We start from the raw sequence: 9,072 nt of genomic DNA on the forward strand, positions 1-9,072 counted from the left end.
TTAGAGAATATAAAACTTTTAGAATTGGAAGGTTTAAACTTACGTTTTGGATGGCATGCATATTTGTGGTATGAGAAAGAGAAAGTAAATAAAGAATTAAATTCTCATATTATTAGATATGGTTTATTCCAAACTTGGAGAAAATATAAAGGATTTTTTGAAAATAAAACTCCAGGTTGGATTAATCCAGTAGAAGCATTTATGAAGAGGGGTATGCAACTAAATTTAGATATGGATATTTATAGAGAGATTATAGAGTGTAAGGAAGGGACTTGGCTGTTAAAGAGTAGAGAAGAGCTTAAAAGAAAAGACTGGTTTATGTATTATAAATTTAAAGATATATTTAATAAGGATAAGTTGAAGGGTTTTAATGAAAATCCAGATTTGAAATTATTTTAAACAAGGGAAATAAAGGATTGATAGGACGGATTTATAAATTATTAATTGAAACGAATTAAGAACATGAAAGAATTAAAGCAGTGATGGTGAAATGGATGAAGGAGTTAGGATATAATATTGACTTGGAAATATGGGAAAATTTGTGGAAAAAACAATATAAATTTACAATTTCCAATGAAATAAGAGAAAACCAATATAAAATGTTTTATAGATGGTATATTACTCCTGTTATGATAAGATGAAAAAAGGTGATTCGGATCTATGTTGGAAATGTGGAAAAGACAAAGGAACATTTATGCATGCATGGTGGTTTTGTAAAAATATTAAAAAAAATTGGAGAAAAGTATTAAATGAAACTAATAATTTGATTAATTCTGAAGTGAAAATTGACCCTTTTTTCTATTGGGTATACCTGAAAACAATTTAGTTAGATAGACGTGATAGAGTCATATGTCAATATAGTTTTGCAGCGGCAAGAATTATAATAGCTAAAACCTGAGAGCAAGTAAATAAACCTTCTATTAAAGCTTGGAGAAATTATGGATGTATATGCGAATGGCCAAATTAACAGAGTCCTTACATGGAAAGGACATAGAAGATTTAAAAAAAACATGGTCAAAGGCCGTCGCATATTGGGACAAACTGGCGAAAATGAATTTTATTAATTTAGTTAATGAATTGTAGATAACTGATTAATGGTTTTATATGATGATTTTATTATATCTATTTTTTAAAACTGTCATAACACTTCTCCGGAAGTCCAAAGTGGTGATGGGACACTATATCAGGGTGGGTGGTGGTTTCTCAGGGCATTATGAATTTTGTAATTTTTATTATAATAAGTAGTATCAATTGTTAAGTAAGTGCTCTTTTGTATTCTCTTTTTCTTTTTCTTTGTATGTTTTGTTTTATGTTATAAAAAATAATAAAAATTAAAAAAAAGAATAAAGGGTGCAGCACCAGCATGACAAATAAATTATAGAGGTCTTGCTTCAAGAAAGACTAGTGGGAATGACAGCTGATGTTCTACCTCTTTTCCAGCTATAATTTAAACTGTAGATTGATTTTAAAAGCATTAGAAATGTAGAAGGATCAGGCACATACCAAATCTGCCCTGTCGGTTGAGCCTCTGCAGTCATGGAATAATTCATTATTTTGTTTACATGGGTAAACAGGAGAAAAGAGTGCCATGGTTGTATAAGTTCAGAATTTCATAGCACCATAAGACAGAAAGGGACATAACCAATTGATTGTGGTTTCAGGCAGTATACCACAGGGCTCGTTTTCTTTTTTTACAACTGCTCTTGACAAGCTGCGTTTGGCCTACCTTTACTGCATTGTGACAAAAGAAACTGCCCCTGTCTAAATTCTCTTTTTGGGAAGAGACACAGAACCTTGTACTGCATTGGCAGTCCTGCCTGCTTGTCTGATGACTCTGATTTTTGGAAAACCTGGCTATCATTTTCTTACTAAATGCCTTTCCATTATTAATTGTATGGTGCCACTCATACTGTGGGGAGAAGTCATTTTCAGCCAGCTGCAAAAACAAACCCTGCCACAAAGAATTTAGATGCTAATGAGAAGATGCCCAGATGAAGCAATTGGGCACAGTGGGTTGGAATCAAATGTGCTGTTTGGCTAGTGAGTGCAGAGATGGCGATGTGAACAAATGTTTGTTTTTTTCCTTTGTGGGCTACTCTCTTGTAGTTAATATACAGTGAGTCCCTTGAGGGGTGGCAGCAGGTGAGGGCCAGTGATATTCCTCAGGCCCCATGATAAACAAAATCTCCTCTGCTACACTGATGGGGGCATGGAGGATCTGTTTATTGCAAAATAGGCCAACACTAGAGGTCAGTTACATAACACTGCTATTATGCATCAGTTGTTGCCAGTTATGCCTTTAAGAGACATGGTTGAGCTTATTCATCAGTTCCGTATCATCTTTTTCTCACCCACCCCCTCTCCTCCTCCTCCTCTTCTTTTTTTGCTTACTATCCAGACAGCAGAAGAATTTTTTCTCACTACATTGTGACATAGTTGGTCATATTAAAAGCTTTACTCATCTTTCTTTTGGTCCCAACCTGAGGGTGTGAACACATGAAGCTGCCATATACTGAATCAAACCCTTGGTCCATCAAAGTCAGTATTGTCTACTCAGACTGGCAGCGGCTCTCCAGGATCTCAGGTAGAGGTCCTTCACATCACTTACTTGCCTAGTCCCTTTAACTGGAGATGCCAGGAATTGAACCCGAGACCTTCTGCATGACAAGCAGATGCTCTACAAACTGAGCCACAGCCCCTCCCAACTGCATGTGTCTAAACTCTGGGGAAACTTTGCATTCTAAGTGGATGTGCAAGCAAATAGACTGAAAGGCTTTTGGTTAGTGAGAAGCACCAGGTCAACAAAATTGGCTCCTATTAAACAGAAAACCTGCTTCAAACAGGAGACAGGAACACAACATTTGTGCATACTGGAAGTAGCTTGACCATTATACCGGCACAGTGGGTCCTTGCACAGAAACAGGATTGGCATAAGTTCTGCACAGGGAAGTATTGCACCCTTAGGTATCTCTTTTGGCATTGCACATTGGTGTCTGCAGAAATATGAGAAAGGAGAGCTGGGCTAAGAACTGAGAGACCCAGGTTCAAATCTCTATTCTGCCATGGAGGCTTGCTGGGTGACCTTGGACCAGTCATTTTTTCTCACCCTAACCTACTTCACATGGTTGTTGTGAGGATAAAATGGAGGAAAGGAGAATGATGTTGTAAAATGGTTTGGATGGGCATTGGAGAGAAAAGCAGGGTATAATATCTAAATAAATAAATATAAATAAATGTCCTGCTGCTCAGGTTTATGCTCTTCAATGGCTCTGTAATTACTTTGTTGCAGTGCAGTCTAGGGTTGACCTTGGGTTGTTGTACTCTGGATGGGCCAATAAGAGGGAGAGTTGTTAGTTGTTGTATTTTAGAAACAGGATTGCTAGATTACAATCTAGAGCTTCTGCTTGCCCATCTAAAAGTATTGAAGCAGCGGCAAAAGTTGTAGTTGTTATGCCATATTCCCATTCCTTCCTCAGTTTCCTCACCCATGCTTCTCCTAGAGTGCTATCAATCAATAAAGCTCCAGTTTAAAAGGACAGATAGGATCAACAGGCTGTGATCTGGCAACCCAATTGAAAATATGCACAGAAGGCTAAAAGTACCCAATCGGTGATTTCTGTATTCATATTAATAGCTGTGTGTGTGTTGGGGGGTGTAACTTAATTAGTGTAAAAAAGTGATGCATGATTGCTACTTTGGATCTTTAGTTTTTGTCTAAACGGGTTTTGCCTGACATCAGAAGTCTGCTGTGCTCTCTCATCCAAAGGAAATCAAACCTGGATACATTTCCCCTCAAACTTCTTACTAAAAGAGAAGGAAAGGGCTATCTGTTTGTTCTGTGTTTATACGCTAAGCCATGTTTACTCTGCATTGACCCAAACCAAGAATTTTTCACTAGATAACTCAAATTTTGCACGCTTTTGTAAAGAATATTGAGTACATTTGCAAACATTTCATTGGCACACACATGGCCAAGGGTCTCTCTGCAGTCAAGAGCTAGAAATCTTCATTCTGTTTTAAAATAAACACTGAATTTTGCGGGTACTAAATTCTGCACCCAATACCCATTTCTTAGCTTGAAACACAAAGCCACAGAATCACATGTATGGAGGTTGGATACAGTGTCTACATCCTGAGTCCTGTGGGAAGGGTCTTCTGACCTGAACTGATCTAACAATGTGGTGCTATTAGGTCTGCTAGAGAAACCCTCAAATGTACTCATGAGTTTCCTTAGTGGGTCAAATTGTAACCCCCTAGGACTGTTGCAGGTTGAGAAAATGGTGCAGGTGGAAAGCTGAAGCCCCTTCTTCCTGCAAGCCTAAGTCACAATCAGGCACCACATGACTAGAAATTGAGGAGAACCCATTCTTGCTTCAGGATGGGGATCCCAGACCCAACCTGTGTCCACCATAATTGGGGTATCCAGGGTTTTTAACAATGGATTGGAAAATTCCTGAAGACTTTGGGGTGGAGTCTGTGGAGGGTGGGGTTTGGGGAATAGAGGGACCTCTCAGGGTATAATGCCATAGAGTCCACCCTCCAAAGCAGTCATTTCATCCAGTGGAAGTGATCTATGTAGTCTTGAAGATCAATTGCAGTAGAAAAGAGTAGGTGTCCAGTAGCACCTTAAGGACCAACAAAATTTCTGGCAGGGTGTGAGCTTTCGTGGGCCACAGCTCACTTCTTCAGATACCAATTCCAGCTAACTTTAGACCCATCAGTCCCCTCTCGATTGTAGGGAAACTCTATGCCAAACATCTATTGAATAAACTCTTAGCTTGGATGGCAGAACATAAGACTAGGCCCCAAACAAGTGGACTTCTGCCAGGAGAAATCCACTTTAGACCACTGCATTGTACTTGCACATCTAGTTAACAAGTACGTTAGGAAAACCAATACCAAGTTATACTCAGCCTTCCTGGACCTCAAGGGAGCATTTGATTCCATCCCAAGAAACCTTATATGGGATAAATTAATGAGCATGAACATCGACAAGAGATTAGTATTCCTAATCAGAAGGTTGTATACCAACATAAGTTGTCAAGCACACTGCTAGGCAAACTATCCCTGAAAATCAATATCAATAAAGGAGTTAAGCAGGGCTGTATCCTGGCCCCAACTCTTTTCAACCTCTTCCTAAATGATCTGGCTACTGCGTTAAGAGAGGTTGACGGCCATTGTCCCAAACTCAGCTCCATACACACTCCCCTGTTACTTTACGCTGATGATGCTGTGCTATTGTCATGTTCAAGGGTTGGCTTAAAGAGATTACTAAACCGGTGCCATGAGTATTGTACTGCAAATGGTCTGGTGTGGAACTATGCAAAATATAAGGTCCTGGTATTCTCAAAGTCCTGGAAACCACTTAAATGGATAATTGGTGGCAACTCACTTGAGCAGGTCAAATATTTTAAATATTTAGGCATTTATTTCCATCATAATGCATCTTGGAAAACCCATTATCAATTTGCAACTAAATCAGCAGAACTTAGCTCATTAGCAATTATACAGGTTTTTTTTCAATAGAGGAAACCAATATATTCCTGCTGCCCTTAAGGTCTTTAACGCCAAAGTCAACGCGCAATTGCTGTATGGTATTCCTGTCTGGATTAGCGCACTAGGTTATCCACTGGAACGCACCCAAGCCAAATTCCTCAGAAAAACAATGGGTATACCCTGTTGTGTCCCATATGAACACATGAAGCTGTCTTATACCGAACCAGACTCTTGGTCCATCAAGGTCAGTATTGTCTACTCAGACTGGCAGCGGCTCTCCAGGGGCTCAGGCAATTGTGCTTGGAAACTGGCCAAATGCTACTTGAAACAAGAGCATGGCTCATGACTGTAAAATTCTGGCTACACCTCCATTTTAAGGCAGATTCCTCTTCCCTTATCTACTATATGCTCATGGAGTCACATGCTTCCAAGTGGCTTCAATATATTGAGAGCAAAATTAAATCTATTGGCTTTAACATCAACTCTTTGCTTATGCTTACTGAGGCAGAAGCTTTTCAAAGGATTAAATGCAGACTCTTAGATATAGGATTTCAAGACCTAAACAGTGCTGCTAATAAAACATACTCCCCATTAAATGCCTCCCCATACTTATCTCACCTGTGTGATCTTTCTCAACGTAGAGCCATTTCTCTGGCCAGATTTAATGTTTTGCCATCTGCGCTACTTGAAGGCAGATTTCGGAAAATTCCTCTGTCTGACAGGCTCTTACCTTGTGGCAACAATTGTACTGAAACGGTTGCTCATGTCTTATTTTATTGTAGTTTCTACACAGAATCTCGTAACGAACTTTTAAGCCCCCTGTTGGTTAATAGACAGAACGTCTCAGATTCTTTTAACGTTTCCTATTTATTGAACAATCGTTCGCCCCATATATTGGAGACGGTGGCAGTTTTTAAAGTTTGTTTTCAAAGCCTGCCAAACGGTTAATTAGATGGCAGTATCAACAAACAGCGCTATTTGATGTAACTGTCTTTTAACTATGCCATAAAGGACACTTTTTAATATCTCCATTCCTTTTGTACCCTTTTTGTATTATGTTTTTATGCCAATAAAGGAATGATGATGATGACAGATACCAACTGTAATTCTGGGAGATCTCCAGGCCCCACCTGGAAGTTAAGGAGAAATACAGCACCCAAGCTCAAGTTCACAGCATATAATCAAGAGAATATATTGCCCAAAATAAAGTAGTGGTATCTACCACAGTAACAGACTAAGGTAAGTATACAGTAATGAATTATATTTCTCAAAATCCAAAATTGTTTCAAACAAACCGAAAAAGTACAGCAAAAAATTCGTAAGCCCGGTTACTTCACCGTATATTTGGTTCAAAGTTCATAATCCAGAGTCCAAAGTCCAAAATGCAAAGTCCAAAGTTCAATGCACATTCAACGTCCAAACTATAAGAAAATCCAAATGAAATTCCAAAACGACACTTCCGGATTCGTGTGCGTTTCGCAATGTGAAAGCTTCTTCAGTTGATTAATAATTATTTCGATGTTCAATTGGTGTAAATACACAATTCATAAGGGTACATAGACCTCTGTGAAGTAGAGTAAATGCCAATAATACCAAATCTAGGAACAGAAAATTCTAATAATATACATACAGCCTCAGACTATAGTAATACTCACCAAAATTGACCAGCCATCCTATCTGGCTCCTAACTGTCTCTGAGAACTGGTAAAAGAAACCTAGAGGCTCATGATTAAATCCTGCTGAACCCATCTGACGTCCATCAAAACTCATAAAGCTCCACCAATTTTTAAAGGAAACTCATGAGATCAAACTCACTATTAAGACCAGCGGGGGCTAGCGTTTTAAATAAGTATACAAATTTCATCTCGTGTCTATGCAAAATCTTAGCTACATCTTCCTGTTGGTGTCTGCGAGGTTTATACTGCCAAAGCGCGAAAAAGAGTAGATCCGTGTCTGAATGTCCCTTCTGTATGTAATGACTCGTTAACGGTGCCTCAAGTGTTCTTTAGCGTATTCTTGTGCGGTGTTCCCCGATGCGTAATTTTAATTGGCGACATGTTGAACCGATGTACATTAAAAAACAGGGGCAAATAATTGCATAAATAACGTTTTTAGACGTGCAGTTAGTAAATTGTTGTAGCGTATATTTAAAGTTGGAGCTGGAAGAGCTTACTTCCTTGATGGGCAAACTAAAAGAACAGAATGCACATGCGCCACATTTGTAATGGCCAGAGATATTAACCCCTTCTCGACTCGATAGTCTGTCAGTTTTAACCAAATGGTTGCGTAAAGATTTGGTTTTTCTGAGGCCGAAAACCAGGGGTTCCGAGCACCCTGGTATATTGTACAATACATGCCAATGTCGGCGCACAATTTTCTGAAGCTCATGAGTCAAATGATTATATTCAAAGGAAGCAAAGATCCTAGAAGGTTTGCATGAAGCATCTGTGTGGGGGTGGAGAAGTGTTTCTCGATCTTTTGAAACTACTCTAGAAAGCGTGTTGGAAATCACAGAGGGAGTATAACCCCTAGCACGTAATCTATTGTTAAGATCCAAAGCTGAGTCCATGAAATCTTGTTCAAACGTGGCGTTCCTTTTCAATTTTTGGAGTTGACTGTAAGGTAGATTTCGCCATAAATGAAGCAGATGATGCAATGGGAGTGGCAATGGGAGCCGCTTGCGCCCCGTCGGTGGCCAACACCTATATGATTGCATTTGAAAAAGATAGTTTTACCTGTCATAATATGTTTCAGAATCACGTGGTATCTTATTTTAGGTTTATTGATGATTTGTTTTGTATTCTAGACTCTGCTTCCGTTTATGAAGATTTTTTGAAATGGCTTAATTCTTTAAACCCGCAGTTACAATTCACCGGTCAGGTGAATCAACATGCCATTTCTTTTCTTGACGTCTCGGTCTTTAGGACCCAGGGAAATCTATTAGCAGTCAAGCCCCATCGGAAACCTACCGATGTGGGATCTGGTCTTCATTTTTCTTCACATCATCCGCTTCATTTACGGCGAAATCTACCTTACAGCACCGGGTCATTCCTGACCCATGGGGTGACGTCACATCCCGACTTTTACTAGGCAGACTTTGTATACGGGGTGGTTTGCCAGTGCCTTTCCCAGTCATTTTCCCTTTACCCCCAGCAAGCTGGGTACTCATCTTACCGACCTCGGAAGGATGGAAGGCTGAGTCAACCTTGAGCCGCCTACCTGAAACCAACTTCCGTTGGGATCGAACTCAGGTCGTGAGCAGAGCTTTTGACTGCAATACTGCAGCTTAACACTCTGCGCCACGGGGCTCCTTTGGCAATTATTAGGTACGGTTATTTACCTCCATGCCATTAAACGTGTCACCTACCCTTTCCAAAACATTAAACCTGTCCCTCAGTGTGACTCCTCTGAAGATGCCTGCCACAGCTGCTGGCGAAACGTCAGGAAAGAAAATACCAAGACCACGGTCACACAGCCCGGATAACCTACAAGAACCAATTAAACCTCTATTAAAGGGGCAGGACGTTTTTCTCCAAGCTGTGGCAACCCTATTGTCGTGAATGGTCAGCACGCCCC

This window comes from Euleptes europaea, chromosome 1 (genome assembly GCF_029931775.1).
Source record: "Euleptes europaea isolate rEulEur1 chromosome 1, rEulEur1.hap1, whole genome shotgun sequence".
NCBI lineage: Eukaryota > Metazoa > Chordata > Lepidosauria > Squamata > Sphaerodactylidae > Euleptes > Euleptes europaea.